The following is a 20,606-nucleotide window of genomic DNA, read 5'->3' on the forward strand; positions in this document are numbered from 1 at the left end:
ACATGTCATATATAGTTAATTGATGATGTGGCATGAAAGCATATTTAACATTTGGTTTCAAATTATAAAAATCGCACCACTCAGGACATTTTCAATATTGGTTCTCTAATATTGGAGATGTTGGTGTCAATAAGATTGTCAAAGTGTCATGATATGACATGACAACCTTGTTGGCTATACATTGGAGGCTTAGGTTGCCAATCAAAGTAGCCAATTTTTGGCATCCTTTTACATAGGGCTGCAAATGAGCAAAGCTGTTCACGAACAATACTCGGGATCGGCTCATTTAAGTGAATTTGGTTCAGTTCGTTTGCTTAAACGAGCCGATCGTGAACATGAAAATGAGCTCGGATAGGTAAATGAGTCTTGCCGAGTTTTTTAATGTCGGGCTCGTTTAGCTCGGACTCGGCCGAACTCAGTAACTCGGCTCGATTCAGTTTAAGTTTATATATTTATTAGTTGTATAAATACATAATATATTTAAATTATTCATATACTCCCTCCGCCCCACTGGGATGTTTACGTTCACTATTTGCATGTATTTCGAGATTTTTATAAAGTATAGATTCATAATGTTTTTTTTAATTTTTTTTGAATAAATATTTAAACATAAAACTTTTATTCTGTCAGAGTTGTGTAACTTTCCAAAGCTTTGATCGTCATCTATGCCATATTTTGAAGAGGTGCAAATGAACTCAAGTGCATCCAAAAATAAGAAAATAAAACGTGAGGAGGACGAGAGAGTGACAACCGAAATTATGGCTTCACTTGACGTTGTTGGAGAGGCTATTATATAAGGTAACGTTATACTCAAAGACATTAACATAATAGTGCAACCATCTCATCGACGAGTCTACAGTGGAGATGAGATTTCTATGGAATTGGAACTAATGGAGTTAAAACCAAAGATAATTTTAAAAGCCTATCTTTTCTTGATTAAGAATCAAGACAGTGCACAAGCTCTCTTCGATTCTCCATCGCGAGTTCGTTTAGATTTATTAGACGAGTTGATTGGGCAGGGTGCTTCTTAAAAATATCTTATGGAACTGCCTCAAAATGGAACAATAATTATTAGTTCGATTTAGCGAAACTGATCTTTTGTGCAGCTTACTTATCTTATTTTAAATTGGAACTGAAAATTAAGATTAATTAGATTATGTGATGCTTATCTTTTGTTCTTACTTTCTATGTTATCTTGATCTTCACTACAAGAAAATTTGGTAAATATGACCGGTCAAATATCGATTATATTTAGTTAAATTCGACCATTTCCGGTCGTATTTAACTAAATACGACCAGTTTTTGAACCGATCGTATTCGCTCGAGTCATATTTAGTAAATCGGTCATATTTAATAAACGAGCGGCTAAATTCAACCGAATACGGTCAAATTTGTTTTTCACCTGAAATTTGAAAATCCACTCTAAAAATTGAATTTTTGAAATTTTTTGAAACGTCCGCCTAAAATATAAATTCGACCGTAAATGGTTAAAAACATTGTTCTAAATTCAACCGAATGTGGTCGAATTAACGATCATCATATTTTTAAAAAAAACTCGCCGAAAAATCTCAGATTGCGATGTGCTTCAAAAAAATTCGGCAACCATTCCAATAACTCCGATGTTGCCAAAAATGGGGTTTTTACGGTTCAATTTCACACAACAAATCAGTCTAAATTGTTTTCAAAATCCAAAACTAATATCAACAATGACTTATCAACAATACAATCCATTTTCCGATCAAAATGATAAATTTTCCGTCTAAGCTCGAACTAATGTAAAACTCAACCAAATTCAACGCTCAATATTAGAAAACAAAGTCAATAACGTATACAATCAATTATCAATAATTAATTAACATATAAGCACTATCATGAACAAAGCAAATGGTTCAAAAATCATATCAAATTCGACTTTACACAAATATCAAGTTTTCGCTTCGAAATTTTCACATACATAATCCTATAACTTTCCTAAACACAAACCCACAATCAAAAATGAAATTGAAAACCAAAATTTTGAAGACTCACTTAATTTTTTGTTCAAAAAAATAAAGATAAAAGATGGGTGTTGGGGGGCGGGTTTTCGTACGGGTAGAAAATAAAAGAGGTTGGCGGGAAAAAGGGGTTGGCCGGAAAATAAAGAAGAAAAATTGAGGGAGCGAGAGCAGGGGAGGGGGTTGAGTGCTGAGAAAAATCGAGGGAGGGGTGGGGGAGGACGGGAGGGTTTTAAGTTAAAAAGATATTGTTTTTTAGTTTTTTTTTATAAAATATAAAATCAACTGTTGTATTATTTTTTTGTGCTTGAATTTGGCAAGTTGGATCCAAATCACGCGGATCGCTGATGTGGCCAGACTACCGATCGCGGTCAGTTGAATTTAGGAGTGTCAATTTATAAATTAAATTGAGTTCATATATTACATAGTTTCTGTTATGAAAATTAAAATCTGGATAATTTTTATAAAAAATATGGTAATTTGTTAATCTTTTTCATAAAATATTATAATTTTATAATTTATTTTACCATCTCATTTTTTAATAAAATATTAAAATTGTGATTTTAATCAATTTTGTATGATAAATTCCATTAACAAGAGTGTGCAGTAAAATTTAGAATTATGTTTAATTATACTTTATTTGTTAAATAATTGAGATCTAATGATTAAAATACATTTATTTTTTTCTAAAAATTATATCATATCACTAAAATATATAGATATTAATATTTGTAAAGTTAGATCATTCATAAAAAAAAAATTAAAAATCGAAACACCAATATGGGACTAGACACTAGTAAGAAGTACGGGTCAAACTACTAGTTGACTGTTAAAATAGCAAATCAAATATATTTATTTTTTCTAAAATTTTTATAATATCACTAATATATATAAATATTGACATCTGTAAGGTTGGATCATTCATAAATATTTTTTAAAAAATCAAAACATCTGTATTGGACTAACACTAGTAAGAAATACTAGTCGAACTACTAGTTGACTGTTAAAATAAAAAAATGAAATACTTTTATTTTTTACTAAATTTTTTATCATATAACTAAAAAATATATATATATATATTAACACTTGTAATATTGAATCATTCATAAACATTTTTAAAAAAAAAATTGAAACATTGGTGACTAAACACTAGTAAAAAAATACTAGTCAAACTACTATTTGACTTTTTGTCTGTTAAAATAGCAAACCAAATACATTAAATTTTTTCTAAAGTTTTTATCATATCAATAATATATATATATATATTGACATTTGTAAGGTTGGATCTGTTAGGTCACACACACTGTAGAAGGGGGTTGAATACAGTGTTTATCACAATCAAATTGAATATAAGAACTCAAGTAACAGAAAACAGATTTTATTCAATACAATAAACTCTGTTACAATATGGAACTGTCCTCTCTCAGTGATGAACAAATTATCGCGAGAGCTGCTAGAGTTACAAAGCATAATAACTTCGATAATCGTAACACTTATAGTGTAAACTCTATGCATGTGTTTATATACTACACAGTTACAAGATAATATTCTAATTGATATGGAATATAATTCTACTTCCTAAAATATATCAACTAGTTATCTTTTCTTCCAAGTATTCTATTCTTCATAGAATTCCTTCTTCATGCATAATTCTTTCTGTCTTAGTCTCGATCTTCTTTCCTTTCAATCAGCCGCCTGCCTTATCTGAAAGTTATCTTAAGTCCTGATATTATCTCCTGATAAATATCTTCTGAACCTTAAGTTCTGATATCTTAAGTTCCGTCTTCAGTATAAATGTTGATTTCCATTTAAGTATTGATTTGTCCTGTAAGGTAAGTTCTGAAAACTAAACACAAATCATATTACACATGACATTATCAAATATATCTAACAATCTCTCCCAACTTGTAAATTAGCATAATATACAAGTTCAACAGATATTTAATGATGTCAAAAACATTAAGTACAAATGCATGAGAATTTTACTAGATAACTACAACTTATAGTCCTTACAGCTTTACCATCTTTAACTTTTGATAACAGATTCAGTCTGTATAAACTTCAGAATTTAAGTAGTGGTAGATCTTTGACTTGGCTTCAATTACTGATCTCTTTGATATCATGAGTTGTTCTGAGATAGTTCTTTAACAAACATCTCTCAGCATATTCAAGTTCATTAACCATCCTCCTTTTGGCATTCTTCAATTCAGCTGTATCTTCTCTAGTTTGAAAAATAGCTGCTCTGAGATCATTTATCTTAGCTTTTCTTATCTCCTGATCTAGTCTGATTAAATATGACTTGTTAGACTCAAGATTGAATTCCACAACCTTATAACCCAGAAAAGTAGTTATAATCTTAGCAGTGTTAGGCTTCATATCGACAATATCACCCTTGTGATCTCTGTACTTGGGACAATATGTGCTGTCAGACTTTACAGAGTAAAGCTTCTTCTGTCTTTGAATTTGAGTCTTCAAATAATTTGCAGCACTATCTGTTAATCTGTTCTTCACTTGAAGTAAGAATAGAACATGTTCCAGTTCCTCAAAATACTTCTGTGGTATAGCATTCTGCCTAATATGGTATACCCTTCCATCTGTCATAAAATATAACAAGATATGTTCTTTCAAGAAGGTATGGTAAACCATTTGTACAGATTCAAGTCGATTCAATCTTTCAGGAATTGCTCCAACACCTGGTTCACTTAAAGAAGTTGGATCATTGGTTCTGTTCTGTATTCTTCTTTCATCAGCACTACCCAATCCAGATTTATCTCTTGCTTCTTTTCCTGTAACAACTCTTGCTTCAAAACCACTTGTTGCAGTCTTCAAAGATTGAGTTTGTTTAGCTTTGGTAAATCCTGGTAGGAGTAACTTTGAAGGTTTAACATGAGCAATTTCAGAGGTTTCCTTTTCCTTATCTTCTGATATCAAGCCAACTTGAGCTAAGTCAGAGGTTGCTTGCTTCACTGTCATATCAGAACTTACTAAACCTTGACTCTGAACAACATGAGCCATGCCAGAGGTTGTTTGAAAATTCTTCTTATGCATCAGAGTAAGATTAACATCTGCTTCTTCATCAATTATTTCTTTATCCATAACTGGCATATAAACCTTTACAGGTTCATCACTTTTTTTTTGCCCTTGGACCTTGAATCTATCTCCACTTGTGATTTGGCTTTAATTGCCTCAGGATTTGTCTTTTCCTTTATCACAATGCCTTTAGGCTTAGGAAGTTTCTTTTCAACAACGGAAGCTTTAAATTTGAAGTTGACTTTTTCTAACTTAAGTCTAGCTTCTTCTTCCTTTAGACTCTCAAAGTCCATTCCTGGATTTTCTTTCAGAAATAATTATTTTGAAATTTCCTCATCAAGTTCCAGATATTCATCGAAACTTATCCTTTTACCAGTATCAGAACTTATTCTTCTCCCAGTATTAAAACTTGTTCTTTGACTTGTAGTTCCAACTTTACTTGAGGAAAATCCTTTGCCTTGACCTTGACCTCTACCCTTGTTAGAATTTCCCTGGTCATCATTTTCATCATCCTTTCCTTTCAGTGTCTGAATAGATTTGCATTTGGACTTTATCACTTTCTCCCCCTTTTTGGCATCAGCAGGTAATAGAAGAGAGACAAGCAATTCCACTGAGGATTGGATCTCATTGAGTTGATTTTGGTGAGAAGCTTGATTCTTCAGAATTTCTTCAATTTGAGCTTGTTGCTTCTCCTGAGTTTTCTTAATGTAGGTGTAAGGCATATGTCATAGCCTATTTGTATATTCGAGGAGTTAACTCAACTCAAATAAGAATGTAATAAGTAAATAGTGGATCTACCATCAAAGAAATCTCACAAAGTAACATCTGTCAAAGGATTCAGAAACAAGGTTCATCTATAGACTTGAGGAATGACTTCACTGGAAGAAGTTCAAGAAATTAATCAAGCCTCAGTGATACAAATCAAGATTGTGGATTTAATCAAGTGACAGAGATCTCGTCAGGGTATCAGAGAATTACAAGGATTTAATCTGAAGAAAATCAAAGTGTCAAAGTCAAGACATGAAGAAACGTCATGGAAGTTAGTCACTCATGAACCAGACAGTACATCGAGTGTCAACATTGAAGTGGTGGAATTGATTCATAATTCTCATTGATTTTCAGAAGATTTTCAGAAGAGTAGTTGCTGCTCAAGATTAGTATTAATTCTCTATTAATTAATTAAGTCATATAATTTAATTAAAAAAATAAATTATATCTGCAAAGATTAATTTATTGATTAATTGAATTAATTGATTAATTAATTCTGAATTAATATTAAGAATTTTCAGAATTTTAATTGGATTAAAATCAGTTTTAATTCAGCAAGACAATTGAAATTGAACTAGCATGACAATCTGGATTGTCATACCGATTGTCATGCCAAGTCATTTCAATTGTCTCACCGAAAGTTCCACTGGAAGGAGATAGTCTTGCTAGTTCAGTTTGATAGTCTTGCTAGTATAACAGATAGTCTTGCCGAAAGTCATACTAGCTTAAACTGATTGTCATACCGAAAGTTCTACTGGTTCAGCAGATTATCTTGCTAGTTGAACCGACTGTCATTCCAGTTCAAGTGATTCTGTTGATTGAATTAAAAAGAAAGAAGCAGTAGAAGACAACATTTTTGAACACATTCAACACAACACAAGTCAACCAAACAAGAACAAAAAGAAAAGAAGCAGCAACCAATATTTCATCTTTCATCTGCAAACTTCAAGATCACAATTTCTAGTTTTAAAGTTAAATCCAAACAACTAGAAATCATTCTCTTGTTCTTGTGTAACTATCTAGCGGATCAGAATCCCTAGAACTTAATCTCAAATTGCGTTTAGCATTTGAATCTTTTTATTGCAAAAATAGAAAAAGTTCATGTCGAATTTATTCTAAATTTGTGATAATTAATTTGAGATTAATCCCTTGTAATCGATACCGTTGTTGTAACACCTTTCAAGTTTAATAATATTTTTATTTAACTTGAATTTTGTTTCAATTTTTTATTCTGCACTAAATTCGATTATTCAGTATTGTTTGTATTCAACCCCCCTTCTACAAACACATTGGGACCTAACAATTGGTATCAGAGCCTTCTGATTAACGAACAAATCAAGATCCTAGACTTTTGTGATTTTTTAACTCCTTGAATTTTTATTTATTCAAAAATTCATAATGACTTCACAAAAAGTTGGAACCGTTAAAATTCCACTATTTGATAAAGAAAATTATATCATGTGGAAGAAGAAGATGCTCTTGTTTTTACAAGTTGCAAATCCCAAATATCTGAACTTGTTAAAGAAGGGTCCAAAAACTCGGATGGTTATTGAACTAGAGGTGATAGTAGATGATGTTGTGATTACCAAAGCTAGAACCTATCCAAAAGAGCCTGAGGAATTTTCTCCTGCTGAAAAAGAAGAAGCCTCCTTGGATGCCAGCCTTCAGTTAATTTTAGTTGATTCCCTCGATTCCTTGATGAATAGACATGTGATGAACTGTAAAAATTCCAAACACATCTGGGAAACTATTGAGGTGATTAATGAAGGTACAGAGGAAGTTAGGGAGAACAAGTTGGAGATCCTAACCTCTGAGTACGAACATTTTAAATCCAATCCAGGATAAGGAATTACTGAAGTGTTTGAGAGGTACAATGCATTGATTAACAACCTGAACATAAATGGAAAATATTATTCAATCAGGGAGGTCAACAAAAAGTTCCTTTTAACACTGCCAACTCATCTTGAACATAGAATCACTACCATAAGAGAAGCTAGAGATCTGAGTGAGATTTCTTTGGATAGACTCTATGGTGTGTTAAAAACCTATGAGTTGGAGCAGATTCAGTAGAAGGAAATCTACGGGAAAGATAGAATGGTCAGCACATCTACTGCTCTTGTAGCTGAAGGTCAACAACAACAATAATCTCAACAGTCGGAGAGAATGGTACAGTTTTCCAAGGCTGAGGAAAATGTGTTAGTAGCAGAATATGATCCTCCTACTACAAATCAATCCAATGATGATTTTTATTCCTTGGAAGAGCTGGAGCAATTGGAAGATGAGTCAATGGCCCAAATTTTCAAGAGATTCTCCAATGTCAGATTCAAGAGAAATCCCACGTTCAAGTACAAGTCCAACTACAACAGATTCCAGACAGGTGGATCTTCATCCTCTAACACCAGTAGTGGTGGATACAAAACAGGGATGGTTGATCGGAGCACCATTAGATACTATAACTGCAATGAGTTGGGATACTTTGCCACAGAATGCAGGAAGACAAAGCAAGTAAGGAAGAACTCTTATGATTCAAATCAAAAGAGTAACTCTGAAAGGGCTTACCTGGCAAAGGGAAGAAGATGGGATGATACTGATAGTGAAGATGAAGAAGATGAGAATCTTGCTCTTATGGCTATTGATGGAAAAGCTTCATCGTCAAGAAAAGAGGTACAATTTACTAATGCTGAATTTGTTTATCATCTAGGAGGTTCCTTAGATTGTGCTCGTCGTGATAATGAACTGTTAAGTCAGCAGATCAAAGACCTTGAGAAAGAGGTCAATGAATTAAGAATTGTGCACATTAATCAACACAAGTTAAAAGAACAAGTATCTTTTCTAGAGAATAGAGTTAACTGTTATAGACAACTCGAAACTATTCTCAAAGACAAGTTCACCGGTCTTGAGACTAAGGTTAGAGCCTACTTCAATTCTTGTTCGAAGGCTAAAGAGTTCTACAGTAAGCAAGCTGTTAATCAAACATCTGGAATAGGTTATGATTACAATACTTCTATTAGAGAATTAGGCATAAACTCCCCTCCCTATGTATGTGCTAAAGGTAGGGAAGTACCACATGTGCTTAAGGTTATCAACCCCTCTATAAAGCATCAATTCTTGAACCATTTGATGTGACCTCCTCTATTATTCAAGAAGAAATACGTGCTGAAGATCTTGCTAATGAGAAGGTTGTTTCCAAGTCAAGTGTGTCGAAAGTTCCAGTCAAAGTTGTGAAAGCAACTAAGACTAACTCAGACACACATGAGTTGGATAACATAACTGCCATGTCTACTATGCATATTTTGCTTGTTGTTAATCCCTCTCATAAAGCATGTGGTGTTGCTAATTATATGTCTTGTGCTTCTAATTTGATGTATGCTTATTTTAATGGTAAGCATGTTTCTAGTGATAAGACTACTCCTCGTCAGCATGTGAATAATAGGAAGCATGATAGGTCTAAGATTGCTAGTCCTTCTAAGGCTAGAAAGGAGACATTTGTGCCTAAGCCTAAACAGAAATTTGTTAAGGCTGTTTACAAGGTCAAATGTTCAGTCATTGAGAAAGTTGAGACCATTAAAGTTAAGAATGTTATTTTGCCTGACAAAGGTCAATTCTACAAGTATGTCGGGCCCAACCAAGTTTGGGTTCCGAAGAAGGTCTAATCCATTTGTAGTGCAGGGCATTAAACAGGTGGAACCGGTAGTGTGGATTCTTGACAGTGGATCGTCAAGACATATGACCGGAGATAGAGCCCTGCTATCAAATATGGTTGAGAAAGCTGGCCCACTGGTTACCTTTGGAGATAACAGCAAAGGTTTATCTGAGGGATATGGCTGTTTGTTAGCTAGTAATGTTATCATTGAAAATTTGTATATTGTTCTAGGTTATTATCAGGAAGCAGTATCTAACATATAGCACAAGTGACGAGTCTTGAGGATATTACGACATATCAGGCACCTGATGCACATTACACTTGGAATTGGACTCTAGTAAGATGTATACAAGTGTACTCCTGGTTGGTGAGTCAAAAGAGGAAGTCAATGCACCACAGTTCATGGACTTTACAGTTGCAGATCTATTGGACTATGCAATCTCTTCTTCACAATCTCACTTCAGGTTGATATGAACTAGTGTACTACTCAAGCAATCGTCAAGAACATGGTATGGCACTCTAACTGAAGTTACAGTTTAATATAAACTAGTAGAGTCGTCATATTAATAACTCTCTTATTACTAGGCACAAACATATTGTTTTATAGCAGTGAGTTTTAGGAGAAAATCAAACTTCTTTCTACATTAGTGATTTCTTATTTCATTAAAATCTTTTGAAATCACTAGTGTACATCACTTCTCTCAAAAGATTAAATGTATAATTTTCATTCCTTAAAGATCTATGTTCTGTGATACAGGTTCAGCCTCCAATGGCTTTCTCTCATTGACAGTCATAAGGTTGAAAACCCACAAATTCTATCCCAGACTGTAAAGACAAACACAGAAGCAGAACCAACCAACACTCTCTTACCACTAAAATGAAGTATGAGTGAGCGTGAGGGAGATAGTGCCTTAGTGCACCACATAAGAAAGGTTCTGAAGTCAACCTAGCAGCTCTGTCTCCTACAAAGATGAGTAGTATTTAAACCAAGACAACTGCTAGCCCCCATACATCTTCTCAAAAAGATGTAATGGCTGAAAATGCACAAAAATAGTTACTAGATTCATTCTCTCAACAGGGTGCGTCTATTGAAATTTGCCTGTCTATCAGGGTATCCGTTGTAGTGTCACCACCTCAAACATAAACAATTCTTGATGCACAAGGAAAGGTTACACACACAAAGGACGAGTTGACAGAAATAAGAGTTTTGACCATTTTAAGGTCAAATTCGATTGTTCAAGGTTCTTTAATGGACCAATTGCCTTTACAGGTGTTAGGAGAGGATACTGATCCAAAAGCCATATGTCAGTGGTCAGTGTCTACCTCCCCAGGCTTAAATCCCCTGGATGCATCTGCGGATAGTGGATCTGATATAGGCGCAGATCGGCAACTTGTTGACAATGATTCAGATATTACCTGATGAGTCACAAGGAAATGTCTTCACAGACATTATAAGGGAACTTTGATCTTTATGCTAAATTCATTTGATCATTGTTTACCTTCCTAGAATTCAAATCTGGAACCCTAAAAGGGAAACTAGCAACTTGTAGATTATTACTCAGATTCATCTGATGAGTTTAACAAGGATGGGGATTTGCGAACTCCCATTGCATCACCTGTGACCTCCTTAAGGATGGCTAAGGTGATTTTCCTTGCAGGTACAACTAAATGTTGGAGCTATGAGAGGAGTGATACACTTGTGAGAATGAATGTAAACATGAGTGGAGAGAAGAGTGAAACACATGTGAGGTACACTAAATAGAATCACACACTCACAGTGAGGAAGAAAGAGAAACTACTTGTTATTTCTTTTCCAACCAAGTGAAATAAGAGAACTCCTTCAGACAATGACATACATTCCTTCTCTAAGGGGGAGATAAAAGCTTAAGTAATAGTTTAGAAGATTCCCTAACTAAGGGGGAGAAATAGGAGTGAGAAAGATTAAGATCCTACATATGTAAACTACACCACACCATTGTTGTTTGTAACTACGGATCCTATTGTACGGGAGAGGTGGTAAACACAAGGTGATTTTCTAGTAAGGGAAGAAGCTGTTTTCCAAAAGGGGAGTACCATTGGTTTTTATCTGCGGATCCTATTGTACGGGAGATGTGGTAAACGAAGGTGATCTTCTTTAATCAGTTGATTCTCATAGGGGGAGAAGCAAGAGAGATATGCGTTTCTCAACAGGAAATATGGTTGTACAAATGAAGATGAAACTACTTGAAGATATGTTCAGTCTAGAGGAACATCTATTTGGAATCTGGAAAATGTTAAATGTTATCCAGAACTTTTCTGCTATTTACTTTGCATTTTTGTTCATATCTTTTTCTTATTTGTTAGTTGAGTTATCCTCTAGGTATTTGTTGTTATTGTCTAACAAACAAATAGAGGGTGATTGTAAGGCATATGTCATAGCCTATTTGTATATTCGAGGAGTTAAACTCAAATAAGAATGTAATAAGTAAATAGTGGATCTACCGTCAAAGAGATCTCACAAAGTAACATCTGTCAAAGGATTCAGAAACAAGGTTCATCTACAGACTTGAGGAATTACTTCATTGGAAGAAGTTCAAGAAATTGATCAAGCCTCAGTGATACAAATCAAGATTGTGGATTTAATCAAGTGACAGAGATCTCGTCAGGGTATCAGAGAATTACAAGGATTTAATCTGAAGAAAATCAAAGTGTCAAAGTCAAGACATGAAGAAACGTCACAGAAGTTAGTCACTCATGAACCAGACAGTACATCGAGTGTCAACATTGAAGTGGTGGAATTGATTCATAATTCTCAGTGATTTTCAGAAGATTTTCAGAAGAGTGGTTGCTGCTCAAGTTTAGTATTAATTCTCTATTAATTAATTAAGTCATATAATTTAATTAAGAAAATAAATTATATCTGTAAAGATTAATTTATTGATTAATTGAATTAATTGATTAATTAATTCTGAATTAATATTAAGAATTTTCAGAATTTTAATTGGATTAAAATCAGTTTTAATTCAGCAAGACAATTGAAATTGAGCTAGCATGACAATCTGGATTGTCATACCGATTGTCATGCCAAGTCATTTCAATTGTCTCACCGAAAGTTCTACTGGAAGGAGATAGTCTTGCTAGTTCAGTTTGATAGTCTTGCCAGTACAACAGATAGTCTTGCCGAAAGTCATACTAGCTTAAACTGATTGTCATACCGAAAGTTCTACTGGTTCATCAGATTGTCTTGCTAGTTCAACCGATTGTCATTCCAATTTAAGTGATTCTGTTGATTGAATTAAAAAGAAAGAAGCAGCAGAAGACAACATTTTTGAACACATTCAACAGAACACAAGTCAACCAACCAAGAACAAAAAGAAAAGAAGCAGCAGCCAATATTTCATCTTTCATCTGCAAGCTTCAAGATCACAATTTCTAGTTTTAAAGTTAAATCCAAACAACTAGAAATCATTCTCTTGTTCTTGTGTAACTATCTAGCGGATCAAAATCCCTAGAACTTAATCTCAAATTGCGTTTAGCATTTGAATCTTTTTATTGCAAAAATAGAAAAATTTCATGTTGAATTTATTCTAAATTTGTGATAATTAATTTGAGATTAATCCCTTGTAATCGATACCGTTGTTGTAACACCTTTCAAGTTTAATAATATTTTTATTTAACTTGAATTTTGTTTCAATTTTTTATTCCGCACTAAATTCGATTATTCGGTATTGTTTGTATTCAACCCCCCCTTCTACAAACACATTGGGACCTAACAGTAGGCAATTCTATCAAAGGCTGGCTTGAAAAATCTGTTCTTTTTAAGTTTCAGATTCATATCTTGCTGGAACAAGTTTTCTTGAATTTTATTCACCTTGTCATGAGTTATTGAGTGTTGACCTTGAAGGTGCCTTGTACTCAATGCAGTTACTCTCAGCTGTGCTTTAAAATCATCATTTATCAGCATTTCATCAGCTTTTGCAAGATGCTCAGCAAGAATCTTTTCAGAAGGAACAAAACTAACTGAGTTCCATTCTTTAGTCCACTCCTTTCCTATAGGAGTTTCACTCCAAGGTACTGGTGCTTCCTCTGTAACAAACTTCTTGACTAAATTAGCTTTATGAACAGTTTGTTGAGGTGCATGTCCTGATGGACCAGCTGCATCAGCATCTATATTGGCAGCAACTTCACCAGTAATTTTTTCATTGGCAACATCAGAACTTGTAGATCCTGCATTATCAGCATCCTCTGGTAAAACAGCAGTATGTGAGGCTATAGAGGCTTCAACATCATCCTCTAAATTCTGATCTGCAGCCAGGTTCTGATCAACATTCAAAAGTGATGTTGTTGGTGGAGTGAGTTGAATTTGTGGAGCTTCCAAGTACAAAACCTCAGGCACAATCAGGTTATGAATATCAATTTCAGCACTTGTACCTGGTTTTTCAGTATGTACTGGATCAACTATAGGTGACATAGAAGGTGTAGGAATTTTATCTTGAGCAGTTTCTGGTTGTGCAATATCTGGTTGTGCAGAAGGAAGTAATTCAATAACCACTAGTTATGTTGAGATCAGAGATTCCTGATCCCCTTCCTTAGCTGCTTCCGCTACATCTGAATCTGACTCAACTATGTTCCTATGAGCTCTCTGTTTCTTTACTTTCCTCAAAGGTGGAGACACTGTAGGAGTTTTATCATCAGAATTTAATTTTCTAAGTCTTTTGAGGGGCCTAGAACTCCCAGTTACAGTATCTTTCTGAGAAGAAATCTTCTCAGCTTCTATAATAACAGGTTCTGATATAGGAACCTGTTCCTCAATTGTTTTCTCAAATCAACAGAATTTAATAAAAACATTCATCATAAAATAAGTTAAAAAGTCGATGAAGTAAAGATTAAAACTTGCAGTTCAACATGTACAATCACATAATTTGAGAAACAAAGAACAAATCTTGCAATTAATCAAAATTTCATTAATATATCAGATGATTACATTCGATGAAATTTAGCAATTACATGCAAAAATTACAAGACAGTCCTAATCTACGATTCCTAACATCAACAGCTTTAGTCCTAAGCTAAGAAGCCTGACAAAGCTGACGGTGAAGAAAAACGGATGGATAACAATTAATTCTTCTTCATACTTCCAACAAAGAAAACAACAAGATGAATGATTTGCTCCTGCTATCGAAGAATACGAAGATGAGATTCTCTTTGGAAAGACAACAGATCATTTTTAATATTCTCTGGAAGTTGAATCCAGAGGACAAATGGAATGTTGTTGATAGGATATGACGTCGGAATTCCATTTTGAAAAATGTGCACAGTTTCGGTGCCATAGTTGTAAAACCAACTAAAATGAGCTATTGTTTGAGAGAAATGACCAGATGTGGTTTTACTGATGAATGATCAGTCATTTAAATAGGCAATGGAATAATAAGGGACACGTGGAATGGGAAACAATTACAAGTAAAAATAATGACTCCTCGACTCCCTAGACTGATGTGTAATAATAACAGTCAGTAAAAGATCTAAAACTAGAGTTAATGGGCACATGATATAATAATAATTACTGTGCGCATGCAGTTTTTCAAGACATACACGCTAACCACTAACTAATAATGATTATGACTGTTTTATCTCACATTAACCAATATTCTGTAAAAATATTATCGTTCAAGTAATGACCAAAAATAAACCAAGTAAATAAATATTGTCACGTCAGCATCACAACTTGATTATTATCAGGATTTAAAAGTCATCAGAATATGGCTCCTTAACTCGAAAAGTGAATATGTATTCCTGTAATTCTTCACACAAATACTGATATGGTTTCATCAGAACTTAATCATCAGAACTTCCATCAGAACTTGTCCTCAGAATTTATGCAATCTGACACATAAACTGTTCATCTAAAACAACGTTGATCACCACAGTAATTTTCATCATTCAGTTGGAGTGTAATTGTGTGCATTAAGCTAAATATCAGACAAAGAGTAAAGTCTGATTCACTTCAGTACATCTTAGAAATAAGGCATAACTAAGAACTTTGCTCAAAATCTGTCATTATTCTGAGGTCTACTTTAGAATGAGTTCATGCATGAGTCCACCTCAACTGTTTTGTGCTCATTTTATGCATCTTTTGAGATTCTATTTTACAGTGGCTTCTCAATGTGAGTGAGTCACGACTGCTTATCAGAATTTATGCAGTTATCAGAGTATTTCTCCAGTAATCATAGAGTATAAAAAGTCACCAAGAAAATTTTATTTTGCTTTTCTAATGCATATTACTTAATACCAGCAATGCACTTGGGTCTTCCCTTCCATATTTTACTCTAGATCTCAAAGAAGTACCTGATTTTTATTTATTTTCTTTTCTTCTTCTTTTGATAAGTGAGGCTTATCAGCACTTAGTACATCCACTAGATTTATTAACATCAGAACTTAAAATATAAGAAGCACTATTCTAGTTTTTAACTTAGTAATAAGATACACAAAGTAAACTTAACTAAGCTCAATATCAGAATTTGCTTGTGTTAAAAGATTTCCACATAAACAATTACTTCAAACATGGGATCTTTAGTATATTAAAGACTACTAGGTTAGCATCTAGCACAGTTATCCTCATTGGATTGAATAGTCACAGAAACATTCATAACACTATCAGAGTTTAGAAATTCACATCAGACAACAATCAATACTTAGAAAATTTCTAATTAAGCACAGAATACACAAAGATAGTATTATCCGTAAATACTGATCATAAAGTCTGATGTATCAGAACATAAACTAAGCAGATTTAGAATAAGAACCTAAAATCATTCCAAGTTCATTTACCAATCTTGTAAAAGTAGCTTCACACAATGGTTTTGTGAAGATATCTGCTAGTTGTTGATCTGTTGGAACAAAATGCAATTCCACTGTACCTTCATCCACATGTTCCCTTATGAAGTGGTACCTAATGCTGATGTGCTTTGTCATTGAGTGCTGAACTGGATTACCTGTCATAGCAATAGCACTTTGATTATCACAGTAAATAGGGATTTTAGAAAATTCTAACCCATAATCCAGTAACTGATTCTTCATCCAAAGAATCTATGCACAACAGCTTCCTGCAACAATGTACTCTGCTTCTGCAGTTGATGTGGAAATTGATTTCTGTTTCTTGCTAAACTAAGAAACCAATCTGCCTCCAAGAAATTGGCAGCTTCCACTTGTGCTTTTCCTGTCAATTTTACATCCTGCAAAATCTGCATCTGAGTAACCTATTAGCTTAAAGTCTGATTCTCTAGGATACCACAATCCCAGATCAGCTGTACCCTTAAGGTACTTGAAAATTCTTTTCACTGCTGTTAAGTGAGGTTCTCTTGGATCTGCTTGAAATCTTGCACAAAGACAGGTAGTATACATGATATCAGGTCTACTTGTAGTTAGATAGAGTAGTGAGCCAATCATACCTCTGTAATCACTAATATCTACTGATTTACCAGTATCTTTATCCAATTTTGTTGCAGTGGCCATAGGAGGGGATGCACTTGAACAATCTTGCATTCCAAATTTCTTCAACAAATTTCTGGTATACTTAGATTGACAAATAAAAGTTCCTTCTTAATTCTGCTTGACTTGAAGGCCCAGAAAATAGTTAAGTTCTCCCATCATACTCATTTGATATCTTGACTGCATCAGTTTGGTAAACTTTTTACAAAGTCTGTCATTTGTAGAACCAAAAATGATATCATCAACATATATTTGCACCAAAAGTAAGTCCTTTCCATGGTTGAGGTAGAACAGTGTTTTGTCAATAGTTCCTCTATTAAATCCACTTTCCAGAAGAAACTGAGCTAAAGTCTCATACCATGCTCTTGGAGCTTGCTTAAGACCATAAAGTGCTTTATCAAGCCTGTAGACATGATTTGGAAATTTGGGATCTACAAAGCCTGGAGGTTGTTCAACATATACTTCCTCTCCCAATTCTCTATTAAGAAAAGCACTTTTCACATCCATTTGAAAGACTTTAAACTTCTTGTGAGCAGCATAAGCCAAAAATATCCTTATGGCTTCCAATCTAGCAACTGGTGCAAATGTTTCATCATAATCAATTCCCTCTTGTTGAGAGTATCCTTTTGCAACCAGCCTTTCTTTGTTCCTTGTGATTATGCCGTCACTGTCAGTTTTGTTTCTGAACACCCATTTCGTACCAATAACTGATTTGTTCCTTGGTCTAGGCACTAGGGTCCAGACTTTATTTCTTTCAAATTCATTTAACTCTTCCTGCATTGCTTGCACCCAATCAGCATCTTGAAGAGCTTCTTCCACTTTCTTTGGTTCAGTCTGAGAGAGAAAAAAATGATAAAGACATTTATTTGATATAGCTATTCTAGTTCTGACACCTGCATCATGATTTCCAATAATTAAGTCAGGTGTATGTGCTTAGTCCACTTCCTTGCAGATGGAAGGTTTTCTCTAGAACTGGATGCTCCCCCATGATCCATGCTGTCTTCATCAACATTTTCTGATGCTCTCCCTAAAATTATGCTCTTTGAATTGGATCCTTCATTATTTGAGTTTTCAGAAATATCAGTACATGAGTTTCCAGAATTATCAGAACTTGACCCATCAGTACTTGAAGAGCCTGTTGTAGGTTCTGATGCTTCTTGAGATATGGTTAGATCTTCAGTATGCTCCCCCTGCACAGGTGCATTTTATTTAGGCGTAGTCACCACATTTCAATAACATCAGAGTTTAATCCATCAGAGTTTGCAGTATCAGGATTTACAGAATCAGAATTTAAAACTTCATTTTTGAATCTCAGCTGATCATGATCATTGAAATCTTCAAGTCCAGTATTCTTCTTATCATCAAAAGAGACATTGATAGATTCCATGACAACCCTTGTTCTTAAATTGTAGAATCTGAAGGCTTTTGTAGAAAGTGGATATCCAACAAAAATTCCTTCATCAGCTTTTAGATCAAATTTGGATAGCTGTTCGGATTGAGTCTTAATAACAAAACACTTGCATCCAAATATATGAAAATACTTCAGATTTAGCTTCTTCTTCTTCACCATCTCATATGGTGTTTTTCCATGCTTGTTAATGAGTGTTGCATTCTGAGTAAAACAAGCAGTCTGCACAGTTTTAGCCCAAAAATAGGTTGGCAACTTTGCTTCATCAAGCATAGTTCATGCAGCTTTAATGAGAGTTCGATTCTTTCTTTCAACAACTCCATTTTGCTGAGGAGTTCCAGGAGTAGAGAATTCCTGCTTGATTCCTTGGTCTTTGCGAACTCTTCCATGATCAAATTCTTGAACTCAGTGCCATTATCACTTCTTATGATCTTTACAGAATCTTTGACCAATGTATCCAGTTGCTTGACATGATCAATCAAGATAGATGCAGTTTCACTTTTTGTGTGCAAGAAATACACCCATATAATCTGGTGAACTCATCCACTATGACCATAGCATATTTCTTCTTTGCAATACACATGACATTAACTGGACCAAATAGATCAACATATAGTAGGTGATAAGGCTCAAGAATTGATGATTCAGTCTTGCTCTTGAATGAAGATTTTCTTTGTTTTGCCTTCTGACATGAATCACAAAGGCCATCAGGAGCAAATACTGATTTTGGAAGTCCTCTCACAAGATCTTTCTTGACAAGTTCATTTATGTGGCGCCCTCCAAACCGGGGTCAGAAGTTTGGAGTCCACAACACATACATAACATATAAACCTGTATATAAGATACTATTTGCAATGACCCTGCTTTACATAACCATGGATCGCAACAGGTTAAAGTATGAATACAAGCCACAACCTTAACTTTTATTACAACGCACCAAATCCCAACTAATTTAACTTACAACTGATAGTAAAATTATTCTTACAATCTTACTATCTTTTTAACATATGAATCTCTTGCTAGCTCGATCCAACTCAAACTGGAACCCTAGCCGCACTTTGGACTGAGGAACTTCACTATCATCCATATCATTTTCAACTGTAAAATTTATAAAAAGATTCACAAGAGTGAGCTAACTAGCTCAGCAAGTCATAATAACGATAACTGAGGTTAATCAATGATCAAATGAGATGATTCAGAGGAAACAAGTTTCTGCTTAACTAATCATTAGAATTGGATATTCATTTTAAGTTTAAAAACCAAGGTTAGGCTGCTGATCAGTCACGCACTAACCCCGAGCAAAGCACACAACACTGCTCTAACTATTGGATCCAAGGCACACATTGGCCTAACTTGACCATTGATATGGTCTGACCACGAATCTGGTCCATATAAAAAAACTACCCAATTCTAAAGTAGTTAAATATGATAAACAATATAATTCGATACAACAAGATCATAATCAATAATGATTAAATACTTGAATAAAAATGTAAGGAAACTCATGGATATCTCAAGGGTATATCAGGGTATGTATAAGAAACTGGTTTCAGTCTGTAAAAGTATCAGGTATCAGACAAATAGTGATATTTCAAGGTATAGTTCTTTGATGTTATAAAGAATGGTTGGAGTATTAAAGTTTTTATGTTTTCAAACAATTTTGTTCCAGTGTTTGGTGTTTGGTAGTTATACATTTGGGGAGTAGTATAATATTTGCGTGGTTTGGTATCTGAAAGTCAACAAAGGATGGTTTACAAAGAATAGGGCTTACGGCTCAAAGTTCAAATGATGTGATCCGGTTCAAAGTTGTATGATTCAAGGTACTTTCAATATAAAATAAAATTATTTTGAATGCTTAACAATATGTCACGAGAGAATTTAAAAATATTTGCATTATATTTCGAAAAAGGTTTAGATGTACTTGCCTTACAGGGCTTTACAACTATTACCGATCAACTCTGAGCCGACTCTGCCGCTCATGCTTTAACGTCCAACCACTGGATCACATTGGATTCGACTTCGATACTCAGGTTTTTCTGTTGAAACTCTACTGAGCTCGTCGACTGACTACTAGGTCATCTTTAGCCCATCGTCCACTTTTCGGTTTCTCGACTAGAACCTACAGGGTCGAAATACTCTATGTTAGACACCCAGTTATGCTTGACATATCCTCGCTAACATCCTACCCATACTATAGCATATTCCAACTCGTAATTATTCAGGTTATAATAACACAAACAATAATTAGGGTTTCACGTTCTCGAAATCGGTTCAGTGTTTGTTTACAGAAAATACG

The sequence above is a fragment of the Apium graveolens genome, chromosome 9 (genome assembly GCF_009905375.1).
Source record: "Apium graveolens cultivar Ventura chromosome 9, ASM990537v1, whole genome shotgun sequence".
Taxonomy (NCBI): domain Eukaryota; kingdom Viridiplantae; phylum Streptophyta; class Magnoliopsida; order Apiales; family Apiaceae; genus Apium; species Apium graveolens.